This window comes from Arachis hypogaea, chromosome 2 (assembly GCF_003086295.3).
Source record: "Arachis hypogaea cultivar Tifrunner chromosome 2, arahy.Tifrunner.gnm2.J5K5, whole genome shotgun sequence".
Classification (NCBI taxonomy): domain Eukaryota; kingdom Viridiplantae; phylum Streptophyta; class Magnoliopsida; order Fabales; family Fabaceae; genus Arachis; species Arachis hypogaea.
This window is the reverse complement of record NC_092037.1, coordinates 60289078-60304807: the sequence shown is the minus strand read 5'-3', so window position 1 is coordinate 60304807 and position 15730 is coordinate 60289078. Positions and strand designations below refer to the sequence as shown.

At 37.3% G+C, this 15730-nt stretch overlaps 1 non-coding gene across 1 annotated transcript; it reads right to left on the bottom strand.

Moving 5' to 3' along the window:
• Positions 1–13784: 13784 nt before the first annotated feature.
• Positions 13785–13892, bottom strand: LOC112766097 (small nucleolar RNA R71). Its single transcript, XR_003184111.1, has one exon. It is a non-coding gene; the product is annotated as a small nucleolar RNA R71 (small nucleolar RNA).
• Positions 13893–15730: the final 1838 nt, after the last annotated feature.

Here is a 15730-nt window from a genome sequence, read left to right as displayed (position 1 = left end):
AATTTTGGGTGACGCGTGCGGGTGGGTGACGCACACGCGTGCATGGCCTTTCTTTTAAAATGACGAGGACGCGTGGGACACGCGTTTGCGTGGTAGGGCTTGTACTTCTAGCATGGTTCCAGCCTCACTCCATCACAACTTGCTGCCTTACACCCATTTACGTCGATTTTACATGGCCACGCGTTCGCGTGGTGACGCGGATGCGTGGGGAGGCTATTTCGCAAATGACGTGAACGCGTCGTGACATGGTTGCGTGGGCATGTTTGTGCCTGAGGCACACGTCCAGCCACGCTCCCATGTGACTTTCTGTTCAATTCCCTTTTATCGCTAATTCTCCTTTGACGCGGATGCGTCAGCGACGCTGGCGCGCACGTGCTTCCCTTTTTTTTATGCAGTATGCAAAATGCAAAATGCAGAATGCAAATGACTATGCAGAAATTATGAATGAACACGAATGAAAATAAAATAACATAAAACTAAGAACAAAAAGGAAAAAATATACCATGGTTGGTTGTCTCCCACCTAGCACCTTTAGTTAAAGTCCTTAAGTTGGACATTTGGTGAGTCCCTAGTCATGGTGGCTTGTGCTTGTACTGATCCTTAAATCCCCACCAATGTTTGTAATTCCAATGGCTTCCGGGATCCCAAACTAGGCCCAAAGAGCCTTTAAGCAGGTTAAAGCAAGTGGCAAGGCCCCAAGAGTATTGATTGCTAGACTGAATTTCGGGGTCCCAAATCTTGCTTTTGCACCCGTCTTCTTGTTGATTATCATGATTCCATCCGGGTGGCTCGCAATTGAAATTCTCACTAAGGCATCCAAACAGCTTCCTAGACCCATTCAATTGAGCTTTACACCAAACCTTGCATTTCAACTTGGAGCATACAACCATGTTGAACCTTGCTTGACAACTCCAACCACTAACCATCTTTCTCTTGCTCTTAATGCCATAAAGAGCTCTAAGTTGACCATCCGTCTCTAGAAGCCCATATTCAAGTGGGAAAGTAAAGGTTAAGGGTAATAATTTTACCCATTTGAATGTTGTATTGGACGGTAATGGCTTTGGGAGAGGTGTTTCTAATGATCTTGCAAGCTCCACTCCCTTGTGCTCTTCTTTGACATCTTCCACCTCTTTGCAAGCTTCTTCAATATCAACCTCTTCCTCTTGGTATCTTTCTTCCAATTCGATTTCTTCTTCATTGCTCACGAAGGGCATGGGAGGTTGTGCTTCTTCTCTTTGAATCTCCATCTCTTGATTAACCTCTTCCAAGTCTTCAACCATGACATGCTTTGGAGGTTGTACGCCCTCTTTAACATCAATTTCAAACATCTTTGAAGGAGGCTCTATAACTTGACTTTCCCATGGAGGTTCAGCATCTCCTAAGTCTTCAACCACTTCTTCCTCTTCAACTATTATGGCTTCCTCCACTTGTTCCAATACAAAGCCATGTTCCTCATTATCCACCGGAGTTTCTAATGTCTCCTTCATGCTACGCTCTTCTATTGATTCTCCACATGAAGCCATGGGAGTATTTTGAGTGCTCAGATGTTAGGAAGCTAATTGATTTACTACCTCAGTTAGGGCAGTCGCGAATTCTAGTACATCCCTTTTCATCTTTTCTTGCCCTTGAAAAAGACCACGAAGGATGTCATTCATTGGAGATTGGGGTGGATATGAGGGTTCATTACTTGGGAGAAATGGTTCATGATAAGAGGGTGGTTCCTCATGATAAGAGGGTGGTTCCCATGAAAAAGACCACTTGTGGCACCACACACTTCAGTTTCTTGTTCTCAAATTGAGATTCTTTATCCATGAGAGATCCGGGTGCCATTCGGCTTACCGCTCGGTCCAATTGACAAAGGGTTGCTTGAAATTGATATACTGTTTCCTTGAGAAGATCCCTTAACTCTTGTTCTGATTGGATATCATAAGTAGGATCATAAGGCTCTTGGATTGATGGATATGGATGTGGTGTATATAGAGGTGGTAGTTCTTGGGAGTAATTGGGTTGAAATTGGGGTGGTTCTATGTATGGTTTGTTTGGCTCATAAGGTAGTTGGTATGGGGTGTTTGGTGGTAAGGGGCTTGTGAGTATTGTGGTTCAAAGCTATGTTGAGGAGGGGGTTCATAGGCGTATGGTGGTGGTTGTTGATAATCAAAAGAGCGCTCACCATAGCCAGTATCTTGATATGCTTCTTGGAATGGCTCTTGGTCATAGTATGTTGGCGGAGGTAGTTGCCAAAAGGGTTGATCAAATCCCTGTGGCTCCTCCTACCTTTAATTCTTCCAACCTTGATGCCTGTTCCTATTAGAGCTTCCATTCCCTACAACAATATTGGAACTAAACTTGAAACCAGAGGGGTGAGAATTTATAGTAGCTAAAGAAAATAAAAACAAAAACTAATAAAAAAATTAATGAAAATAAACTCCTAAAACTTAGAAACACTGATAACAATATAAGATAAAGATTTGAAAAATGTTTAAATTTTGAAAAGGTTTGGTTTTTAAAATTTTAAATTTAAATTTTGAAATTTGAATTTTGAATTTTGGAATTTTAAATATTGGGATTTTAAATTTCGATTTTGAAATAAGATAAGATAAGATTTTGAAAAAAGATATGATTTTTGAAAAAAGATTTGAATTTTGAAATTTAAAACTAAGATAAGATAAGATAAAAATTTTAAAATAAAAATCTGATTTTTTTTGTAATTTTCGAAAAAAATCAATTAAAATAATAAGAAAAGATATTTTTGAAATTAATGAGGAAAGAGAAAAATAATAAAATGACACCAAACTTAGAATTTTTAGATCAAAGCAAAGAAAACAAACAAGAAAAATAGGGCAATTTACCATTTTAAAATAATTGGAAGAAACCTTTACCAAATTACAACAATTGAAAAGTTCATACCTTTATGTCTTGTTTCATTTTATATAGAAACCGTGGGAGCTTAGCACGGTTTCTAAATGAACATAAACCGTGTCTGCTAGCCAGGTTTTATGTTGAAGAGTATTTGAATGTAAACCGTGGGAGGCAGCCACGGTTTACCCTCGGTGAATGCAACACATAAACCGTGGAAGGCAGCCACGGTTTATGAAGAAGATTTTGTGTGCATAAAACTTTGGAGGCAGCCACGGTTTATGCATGAGCGGCTATGTGAAGTAGGGTGGCTGAGAGAGAACTCGAGGAGCTTTGTGGTTTATGGAGTCAGCAAACTTATTTACGTTTTAATACGATTTGAATTGTATTAGTATATTTTTATTTTTTAATCAATTTAATTTTATATAAATAATTAGAATTTTAAATTATAAAATTTGTATTAGTTTGTAATTTAAAATTTAAATAGACATAATTTAAATTAATAATTTATAAAATTGTATGTATTCGTATTATTGTACTCATATGATTTATTTTTACTATTGTATTCATATGATTAATTATATTTATTCGATTTAAAAAAAATAACGGTTGCTAATTTTTAACTAACAAATAAATACACTTATATTATTTTTAAATTAAAATTTTTTAAATAAATGTACTCTTATTATTTTAAATTTTTAATTTAAATAAATATATTCATATTATTTTAAATAAAATTTAAAATTAATATAAGTAGGTCTATTTAAAATTTAAAATTTTAATATTTTAAATAAACTTATTCTTATTAAAATTTTTAAATTTAAATAAACGTAATCATATTATTTTAAATAAGTATATTCTTTTAATTTGAAAATAATATGAATGTATTTAATTATCATCTAATTTCATCTTTTATTTTTATTTATCCTCAACATTTTAAATTATCATATGAAAATACCATTGAGTGGTATAATTTAATTTTTGAATTATATGTAATAACTTCAGTGACAATCGTTAAATATGCCTATTGATCTTTGACTGAATTTTTGAGATATTAGTACATATATGTGTAAAGTTCACAATGTAATTGTGTTGGATGTCTTATATCATGTATTTTGACTTTGGAATACTTCAAATTACATTATAATCATTGAATTATAAATATAGTGGCTGAATGATGTGCAATAATATTAATAGTAGTTGATTATAATAAGCCATGATAATTTTAATAGTTTTTTTATCTTAATGCGAAATTATAGTGTCCAGATTAAGTATATAAATAATTAACATATTAGTTTCAATAAATATCCTTGTAAAGTACTTTACTTTACACAATTACAATAACTAACTATAAGTTTACACATATCATTGATTTATATAGTATCATATTTGTAAATTTATAGTATCATATTTGTAAACTTATAGTTAGTTATAGTTAGTTACAAATATTCATATGAATACAATAGTAAAAATAAATCATATGAGTACAATAATACGAATACATACAATTTTATAAATTATTAATTTAAATTATGTCTATTTAAATTTTAAATTACAAACTAATACAAATTTTATAATTTAAAATTCTAATTATTTATATAAAATTAAATTAATTAAAAAATAAAAATATACAATACAATTCAAATCTTATTAAAACGTAAATAAGTTTGTTGACTCTATAAACCACAAAGCTCCTCGGATTCTCTATCAGCCACCCTACTTCACATAGTCGCTCATGTATAAACCGTGGCTGCCTCCAAAGTTTTATGCATACAAAATCTTTCTCATAAACCGTGGCTGCCTCCCACGATTTATGTGTTGCATTCACCGAGGGTAAACCGTGGCTGCCTTCCACGGTTTACATTCAAATGCTCTTCAACATAAAACCTAGCTAGCAGGCACGGTTTATGTTCATTTAGAAACCGTGCTAAGCTCCCACGGTTTCGATATAAAATGAAACAAGACATAAAGGTATGAACTTTCCAATTGTTGTAATCTGGTAAAGGTTTTTCCCAATTATTTTAAAATGGTAAATTGTCCTATAGTTTCTAAACCAACAGAGAATCCTTTCGTGCAAAAGTTCTGGTTGTCACAAGTAATAAACCCAGAAAAATTTATAAACCAAAGTATTCAAACCTCGGGTCGTCTTCTCAAGGAATTGCAGGGAGGTGTGTTTTATTATTGATTATGGAAAACAATATTTTTGGGTTTTTGAAAGGTTTGAACAAGAGAAATAAATTGCAGGAATTAATAAATCAATAGCTAAGAAAACTCTTGGCAATGTATGAAAATTAGAAGTCCTATCCTAGTTATCCTTATCAATTGTGATGAGAATTGCTCGTTGCTCCCACTTGGTCAAACTCTAACTATGAAGGTAAGTCAAGTGGATAAATCAATATGAATCCTCAAGTCCTAGTCAATTCCCAAAGAAAGACTAGAGTTAGTGGAATTCAAGTCAATTAGCAACTTCCAATTATCAATCAACAAAAGAGTTTGATAACTCAAGAGTCTCTAATTACTCAACCAAAGCCAAGAATATAGAAAGCTAAATAAAAATCATATATCTGAAATACCTCCATTTATATTAAATAAGAAAATCAATTCTAACATGGAAAGTTCATAAGCCAAATTGGCAACATAAGTCATTAATAAATAAAAGTAGAAGAAAACATAAAGTAAAGTAAAGGAATATTAAACCTGGAATTGAAAAGACGAAGAAATCCTAATCCTAAATCTTAATCCTAAAACCTAAGAGAGAGGAGAGAGCCTCTCTCTCTAGATAACTACATCTAAAACTAAAATTATGTATTATCCGCTTTTCCTTTTGAATGGATGCATTCCCCCACTTTATAGCCTCTAATCTGTGTTTTCTGGGCCAAAAATAGCCCAGAAATCGCTCCCAGCAATTTCTGTTAATTCTGCAGATCGCGCATGTTACGCGTACGCGTCGTCCACATGTGCACGTCATTCAGCGTTTTTCTTGCCACGCGTACGCGTCGTCCACGCGTTCGCGTCATTCGTGCAGATCCCAATCCATGCGTTCGCGTCAGGCACGCGAATGCGTCACTGCGATTTTTTGCATTTCGCGCGGTCACGTGAGCCATGCGTCCGCGTCGATGTTTGCTGGTCATCTCCTTGGTTTCTTATGTTCCTTCCATTTTTGCAAGCTTCCTCTCCATTCTCTAAGCCATTCCTGCCCTATGAAGCTTGAAACACTTAACACACGGATCACGACATCGAATGGTATAAAGGAGAATTAAAATACACAATAAAAAGATCTCTAGGAAGCAAGTTTTCAACCATAGAACAACTTTGGGAAGGAATTGTAATATCATGCTAATCATATGAATAAGTGGGAGAAAAGCTAATAAAAACCATTCAAGTTAGCACAATATAAGCCATAAAATAGTGGTTTATCTGTACCTCATGATCGCACTAAATGCTTGATGAGCGGATAATTTGTACGCTTTTTGGCATTGTTTTTAGTATGTTTTTAGTATGATCTAGTTAGTTTTTAGTATATTTTTATTAGTTTTTAGTTAAAATTCACTTTTCTGGACTTTACTATGAGTTTGTGTGTTTTTCTGTGTTTTTCTGTGATTTCAGGTATTTTCTGGCTGAAATTGAGGGACCTGAGCAAAAATCTGATTAAGAGGCTAAAAAGGACTGCAGATGCTGTTGGATTCTGACCTCCCTGCACTCGAAGTGAATTTTATGGAGCTACAGAAGGCCAATTGGAGAGCTCTCAACGGCGTTGGAAAGTAGACATCCTGGGCTTTCCAGCAATATATGATAGTCCATACTTTGCCCAAGATTTGATGGCCCAAACCGGCGTTCAAAGTCACCCTCAGAATTCCCAGCGTTAAACGCCGGAACTGGCACCAAAGTGGGAGTTAAACGCCCAAACTGACACAAAAGCTGGCGTTTAACTCCAAGAAGAGTCTCTACACGAAAATGCTTCAATGCTCAGCCCAAGCACACACCAAGTGGGCCCGGAAGTGGATTTTTATGTCATTTACTCATCTCTGTAAACCCTAGGCTACTAGTTTTCTATATATAGGACCTTTTACTATTGTATTTTCATCTTCTAATCTTTGGACATCTAGTTCTTAGATCACGTTTGGGAGGTTGGCCATTCGGCCATGCCTAGACCTTGTTCTTATGTATTTTCAACGGTGGCGTTTCTACACACCATAGATTAAGGTGTGGAGCTCTGCTGTACCTCGAGTATTAATGCAATTACTATTGTTCTTCTATTCAATTCCGCTTGTTCTTGTTCTAAGATATCACTTGTTCTTCAACTTGATGAATGTGATGATCCGTGACACGCATCATCATTCTCACCTATGAACGTGTGCCTGACAACCACCTCCGTTCTACCTTAGATTGGGTGAATATCTCTTGGATTCCTGATACACGATGCATGGTTGATCGCCTGACAACCGAGTGCTCGCCTGACAACCGAGCCAGCCATTCCGTGAGATCAGAGTCTTCGTGGTATAGGCTAGAACTGATGGCGGCATTCAAGAGAATCCGGAAGGTCTAACCTTGTCTGTGGTATTCTGAGTAGGATTCAATGATTGAATGACTGTGACGAGCTTCAAACTCCTGAGGGCGGGGCGTTAGTGACAGACGCAAAAGAATCACTGGATTCTATTCTGGCCTGATTGAGAACCGACAGATGGATAGCCGTGCCGTGACAGGGTGCGTTGAACATTTCCACTGAGAGGATGGGAGGTAGCCACTGACAACGGTGAAACCCTTGCATAAGCTTGCCATGGAAAGGAGTAAGAAGGATTGGATGAAGACAGTAGGAAAGCAGAGAGACGGAAGGGACCAAGCATCTCCATACGCTTGTCTGAAATTCCCACCAATGAATTACATAAATATCTCTATCTTTATCTTTATGTTTTATTCATATATCATTCATATCCATTTGAGTTTGCCTGACTAAGATTTACAAGGTGACCATAGCTTGCTTCATACCAACAATCTCTGTGGGATCGACCCTTACTCGCGTAAGGTTTATTACTTGGACGACCCAGTACACTTGCTGGTTAGTTGTGCGGAGTTGCAAAAGTGTGATTGCAATTTCGCATACCAAGTTTTTGGCGCCGTTGCCGGGGATTGTTCGAGTATGGACAACTGACGGTTCATCTGGTTGCTTAGATTAGGTCTTTTTTTTCAGAATTCTTGAAGATGAATTATAGTGTTTCATGATGATCTGTTGAAGTCTGGCTGGCTGTGAAGCCATGTCTAATTTCATTGGACCGAGGTTTCAACTTATCATCACAAGAGCTTGTTGATTTCTATCAATCTTGCTATTGGAGCAGTGATCTGCTAAGGCTTGGCTGGCCTTTGGCCATGTCTAGTGTTTTGGACCGAAGCTTTCTTTGAAAGCTTGGCTGGCTGTGAAGCCATGTCTAATTCCTGGACCGGAGTCTTAGACTAAACATTGCATGATTCCTGGAATTCTCATTAAGGATTTTGATACCTTTATTTTCTTTTCCACTTAATTTTCGAAAAAAGCACAAAAAATTTACAAAATCATAAAATCCAAATATTTCTTGTTTGAGTCTAGTGTTTCATTTTAAGTTTGGTGTCAATTGCATGTTTCTATTCTTCTTGCATTCGTGCATATCATTAATCTTCAAGTTGTTCTTGATGATTTCTTTCTCTGATCTTTGAATTCTCTTGACTTGAGTGTTTATGTGTCTCATATGCATTCTCATTAGTGTCAGTAGTATACAAACTGCTAAGTTTGGTGTCTTGCATGCATTGTTATTTGATTTTAGTTGCATTTTGATTATTCCTCATTATTAAAAATCCAAAAATATTTTTAATTTGTGTCTTTTCAAGTCAATAATACAGAGAATTGAAGATTCAGAACATACAGCAGAGGAAGTGCACAAAAAAAGCTGGGCGTTCAAAACGCCCAGTGAAGAAGGGCAGACTGGCGTTTAACGCCAGCCAGGGTACCTGGTTGGGCGTTTAACGCCCAAAAGGGTAGTAGTTTGGGCGTTAAACGCCAGAATGTGCACCATTCTGGGCGTTTAACGCCAGGATGGCACAAGAGGGAAGATTTTGTTTTCAATGCAATTTTTTTTCAAGTTTTCAAAATTTTTCAAAATCAAATCTTTTTCAAATCAAATCTTTTCAATCAAATATTTTTCAAAATCAATTTCTTTTTGTTTTTAAAAATACTTGCTATCAATTAATGATTTGATTCAACATTTCAAGTATGTTGCCTTTTCTGTTGAGAAAGGTTTAATGTTTGAATCATATCTTTTCTTGATAGCCAAGTCATTAATTTTCAAAATCAAATCTTTTTAAAATGTTTTTCAAATCATATCTTTTCAATCACATCTTTTTAAAATCAATCATATCTTCTTAACCACATCTTTTTCAAAATAGTTTTCAATCAAATCTTTTTGATTTCTAATTTCAAAATCTTTTTCAAAAATCACTTCACTTCTTTCTCAATCATGGTTTTCGAAAATCAATTAGTGTTTTTCAAAATGTTTTCAAAATCTTTTACTTAATTTTCGAAAATTGCTTCCCCTCTTCTCACATCTTTCTATTTATGGACTAACACTATTCCTTAATGCAAAATTCGAACTCCATCTTCTTTGATAAGTTCGAATTTTCTACTTCTGCCTTCTATTTTTCTTTTCCTCTGACACCTCAAGGAATCTCTATACTGTGACATAGAGGATTCCACATTTTCTTGTTCTCTTCTCTTTCTTATGAGCAGGAGCAAGGACAAAAGCATTCTTGTTGAGGCTAATCCTGAACCTGAAAGGACCTTGAAGCGAAAGCTAAGAGAAGGCATGGCACAACTCTCTGTAGAGGACCTAACAGAAATCTTCAAAGAAGAAGAACACATGACAGCCGAAAACAACAATGCCAACAATACAAGGAAGGTGCTGGGTGACTTTACTGCACCTACTCCCGACTTCTATGGGAGAAGCATCTCTATCCCTGCCATTGGAGCAAACAACTTTGAGCTTAAGCCTCAATTAGTTTCTCTAATGCAACAGAATTGCAAGTTCCATGGACTTCCATTGGAAGATCCTCATCAGTTTTTAGCTGAATTCTTGCAAATCTGTGACACTGTCAAGACTAATGGGGTTGACCCTGAGGTCTACAGATGATGAGCGGATAATTTGTACGCTTTTTGGCATTGTTTTTAGTATGTTTTTAGTAGTTTGAGTTGAGTTTTTAGTACATTTTTATTAGTTTTTAGTTAAAATTCACTTTTCTGGACTTTACTATGAGTTTGTGTGTTTTTCTGTGATTTCAGGTATTTTCTGGCTGAAATTGAGGGACCTGAGCAAAAATCTGATTCAGAGACTAAAAAGGACTGTAGATGCTGTTGGATTCTGACCTCCCTGCACTCGAAGTGGATTTTCTGGAGCTACAGAAGCCCAATTGGCGCGCTCTCAACGGCGTTGGAAAGTAGACATCCTGGGCTTTCCAGCAATATATGATAGTCCATACTTTGCTCAAGATTTGATGGCCCAAATCGGCGTTCAAAGTCACCCTCAGGAATTCCAGCGTTAAACGCCGGAACTGGCACCAAAATGGGAGTTAAACGCCCAAACTGGCATAAAAGCTGGCGTTTAACTCCAAGGAGAGTCTCTATACGAAAATGCATCAATGCTCAGCCCAAGCACACACCAAGTGGGCCCGGAAGTGGATTTTTATGTCATTTACTCATCTCTGTAAACCCTAGGCTACTAGTTCTCTATATATATAGGACCTTTTACTATTGTATTTTCATCTTGGTTCTTCTGGTTCCCTCTCTGGGGCCGAAACCAATGATCACTCTTGTTCTTATGTATTTTCAACGGTGGAGCTTCTTCACACCATAGATTAAGGTGTGGAGCTCTGCTGTACCTCGAGTATTAATGCAATTACTATTGTTCTTCCATTCAATTCCGCTTGCTCTTGTTCTAAGATATCACTTGTTCTTCAACTTGATGAATGTGATGATTCGTGACACTCATCATCATTCTCACCTATGAACGTGTGACTGACAACCACCTCCGTTCTACCTTCGATTGGGTGAATATCTCTTGGATTCCTAATTGCACGATGCATGGTTGATCGCCTGACAACCGAGTGCTCGTCTGACAAACGAGCCAACCATTCCGTGAGATCAGAGTCTTCGTGGTATAGGCTAGAACTGATGGCGGCATTCAAGAGAATCCGGAAGGTCTAACCTTGTCTGTGGTACTCTGAGTAGGATTCAATGATTGAATGACTGTGACGTGCTTCAAACTCCTAGCAGGCGGGGCGTTAGTGACAGACGCAAAAGAATCGATGGATTCTATTCCGGCCTGACCGAGAACCGACAGCTGAATTCCGCGTGCTGTGACAGAGCATATGCAATCGTTTTCACTGAGAGGATGGGAGGTAGCCATTGACAACGGTGAAACCCTACACAAGCTTGCCATGGAAAGGAGTAAGAAGGATTGGATGAAGACAGTAGGAAAGCAGAGAGACGGAAGGGAAGGCATCTTCATGCGCTTATCTGAAGTTCCTACCAATGAATTACATAAGTACCTCTATCTTTATCTTATTGTTTATTTTCGTTCATCATCATATCCAATTGAGTTTGCCTGACTAAGATTTACAAGATGACCATAGCTTGCTTCATACTAACAATCTCCGTGGGATCGACCCTTACTCGCGTAAGGTTTATTACGTGGATGACCCAGTGCACTTGCTGGTTAGTTGTGCAAAGTTGTGTAATGCCATGGTATTGAACACCAAGTTTTTGGGGTTCATGACCGGGGATTATGAGAGTTGTGAAAAGTATTGTTCACAATTTCGCGCTACCAAGTTTTTGGCGCCGTTGTCGGGGATTGTTCTAGTTTGGACAACTGACGGTTCATCTTGTTGCTTAGATTAGGTATTTTTTTTCTTTAGAGTTCTTAAGAATGAATTCTAGTGTTTCAAGGTGATATTCTTATCATCACCAAAGCTGATTGATCTTCATCAATTTAGCTCTTGAATGCAATGTTCTGCTGAAGCTTGGCTGGCCATGTCTAATTTCTTTAGACTAAAGCTTTAGACTAACATTGCATGATTCCTGGAATTCTCATTAAGAACTTTGATACCTTTTTCCACTTAATTTTCGAAAAACACAAAAAAATCAAAAAATCATAAAATCCAAAAATTTCTTGTTTGAGTCTAGTGTCTCATCTTAAGTTTGGTGTCAAATTGCATGCATTCATTCATGTGTCTTAAGGATTTGCAAGTAGTTCTTGATGATTTCTTACTCTAATCTTTGAATTCTCTTGACTTGAGTATTTGTGTGTCTCATATGCATTCTCATTAGTGTCAGTAGTATACAAACTGCTAAGTTTGGGGTCTTGCATGCATTGTTATTTGATTCTTGTTGCATTTTGACTTTTCCTTATTATAAAAAATCCAAAAATATTTTAATTTGTGTCTTCTCAAGTCAATAATACAGAGAATTGAAGATTCAGAACATACAGCAGCGGAATTATACAGAAAAAGCTGGGCGTTCAAAATGCCCAGTGAAGAAGGACAGACTGGCGTTTAAACGCCAGCCAGGGTACCTGGTTGGGCGTTTAACGCCCAAAAAGGTATAGTTTTGGGTGTTAAACGCCAGAATGTGCACCATTCTGGGCGTTTAACGCCAGAATGTGCACCATTCTGGGCGTTTAACGCCAGGATGGCACAAGGGGGAAGATTCTGTTTTTCAATGCAATTTTTTTCAGGTTTTCAAACTTTTTCAAAATCAAATCTTTTTCAAATCAATTTTTCAATCAAAATATTTTTCAAAATCAATTTCTTTCCATTTTCAAGAATACTTACTATCAATTAATGATTTGATTCAACATTTCAATTATGCTGCCTTTTCTGTTGAGAAAGGTTTAATATTTGAATCATATCTTTTCTTGTTAGTCAAGTTTTTAATTTTCAAACTCAAATCTTTTTTAAAATATTTTTCAAATCATATCTTCTCAATCACATCTTTTTAGAACCAATCATATTTTCTTAACCACATCTTTTTTCAAAATAATTTTCAAACAAATCTCTTTGATTTCTAATTTCAAAATCTTTTTCAAAAATCACTTCACTTCTTTCCCACTTTCATTTTCGAAAATTAAGTAATGTTTTTCAAAAATGTTTTCAAAATTTTTACTTAATTTTCGAAAATCACTTCCCTTCTTCTCACATCCTTCTATTTATGGACTAACACTATCCCTTAATGCAAAATTCGAACTCCATCTTCTTTGATAAGTTCGAATTTTCTACTTCTGTCTTCTACTCTTCTTTTCCTCTGACACTTCAAGGAATCTCTATACTGTGACATAGAGGATTCCACATTTTCTTGTTCTCTTCTCTTTCTTATGAGCAGGAGCAAAGACAAAAGCATTCTTGTTGAGGCTGATCCTGAACCTGAAAGGACCTTGAAGAGAAAGCTAAGAGAAGCCAAAGCACAACTCTCTTTAGAGGACCTGACCGAATTATTCAAAGAAGAAGAACACATGGCAGCCGAAAACAACAATGCCAACAATGCAAGGAAGGTGCTGGGTGACTTTACTGCACCTACTCCCGACTTCCATGGGAGAAGCATCTCTATCCCTGCCATTGAAGCAAACAACTTTGAGCTTAGGCCTCAATTAGTTTCTCTAATGCAATAGAATTGCAAGTTCCATGGACTTCCACTGGAAGATCCTCATCAGTTTTTAGCTGAGTTCTTGCAAATCTGTGACACTGTCAAGACTAATGGGGTTGACCCTGAGGTCTACAGACTTATGCTATTCCCTTTTGCTGTAAGAGACAGAGCTAGAATATGGTTGGACTCTCAACCTAAAGAAAGCCTGGACTCTTGGGAAAAGCTAGTCAATGCCTTCTTGGCAAAGTTCTTTCCACCTCAAAAATTGAGTAAGCTTAGAGTGGAAGTCCAAACCTTCAAACAGAAGGAAGGAGAATCCCTCTATGAAGCGTGGGAAAGATACAAACAATTAATTAGAAAGTGTCCTTCTGATATGCTTTCTGAATGGAGCATCATAGGTATTTTCTATGATGGTCTCTCTGAACTGTCCAAGATGTCTTTGGATAGCTCTTCTGGAGGATCTCTTCATCTGAAGAAGACGCCTACTGAAGCTCAAGAACTGATTGAAATGGTTGCAAATAACCAATTCATGTACACTTCTGAAAGAAATCCTGTGAACAATGGGATTAGTCAGAAGAAGGGAGTTCTTGAAATTGACACTCTGAATGCCATTTTGGCTCAGAACAAAATATTGACTCAACAAGTCAATATGATTTCTCAAAGTCTGTCTGGAATGCAAAATGCACCAAGCAGTACTAAGGAAGCTTCATCTGAGGAAGAAGCTTATGATCCTGAGAACCCTTCAATGGAAGAGGTGAATTACATGGGAGAACCCTATGGAAACACCTACAATCCTTCATGGAGGAATCATCCAAATCTTTCATGGAAGGATCAACAGAGACCTCAACAAGGTTTCAACAATAATAATGGTGGAAGAAACAGGTTTAGCAATAGCAAGCCTTTTCCATCATCTTCTCAGCAACAGACAGAGAATTCTAAGCAAAATACCTCTAACTTAGCAACCATGGTCTCTGATCTGATCAAGACCACACAAAGTTTTATGACTGAAACAAGGTCCTCCATTAGAAATTTGGAAGGACAAGTGGGTCAGCTGAGTAAGAAAATTACTGAGCTCCCTCCTAGTACTCTTCCAAGCAATACAGAAGAAAATCCAAAAGGAGAGTGCAAGGCCATCAACATGGCCGAATTTTGGGAGGAAGAAGAGGCAGTGAACGCCACTGAGGAAGGCCTCACTGGGCGTCCACTGGCCTTCAATGAGTTCCCCAATGAGGAACCATGGGAATCTGAGGCTCAAAATGAGACCATAGAGATTCCATTGAACTAACTTCTGCCATTCATGAGCTCTGATGAGTATTCTTCCTCTGAAGAGGATGAGTATGTCACTGAAGAGCAAGTTGCTAAAAACCTTGGAGCAATCATGAAGCTAAATGACAAGTTATTTGGAAATGAGACTTGGGAGGATGAACCCCCTTTGCTCACCAAAGAACTGGATGGCTTGTCTAGGCAGAAACTGCCTCAAAAGAGACAGGATCCTGGGAAGTTTTCAATACCTTGTACCATAAGCACCATGACCTTCAAGAAGGCCTTGTGTGACCTAGGGTCAAGTGTAAACCTCATGCCCCTCTCTGTAATGGAGAAGTTAAGAATCTCTGAGGTGCAAGCTGCAAAAATCTCACTAGAGATGGCAGACAATTCAAGAAAACAAGCCCATGGACTTGTAGAGGATGTTCTGGTTAAAGTTGAAGACCATTACATCCCTACTGATTTCATAGTCCTAGAGACTGGGAAGTGCATGGATGAGTCCATCATCCTTGGTAGACCCTTCCTAGCCACTGCAAAGGCTGTGATTGATGTTGATAGAGGAGAGTTGATCATTCAAGTGAATGAAGCATCCTTGGTGTTTAAGGCTCAAGGATATCCCTCTATCACCATGGAGAGGAAGCATGAAGAGCTTCCCTCAAAACAGAGCCAAACAGAGCCCCCACAGTCAAACTCTAAGTTTGGTGTTGGGAGGCCACAACCAAACTCTAAGTTTGGTGTTGAACCCCCACATTCAAACTCTAAGTTTGGTGTTGGGAGGTTCCAACATTGCTCTGAGCACCAGTGAGGCTCCATGAGAGTCCTCTGTCAAGCTATTGACATTAAAGAAGCGCTTGTTGGGAGGCAACCCAATGTTTTATAATTAACTATTTTCTTTTGTTATTTTATGTCTTTTGTAGGTTGATGATCATAAGAAGTCACAAAATTAATGAAAAA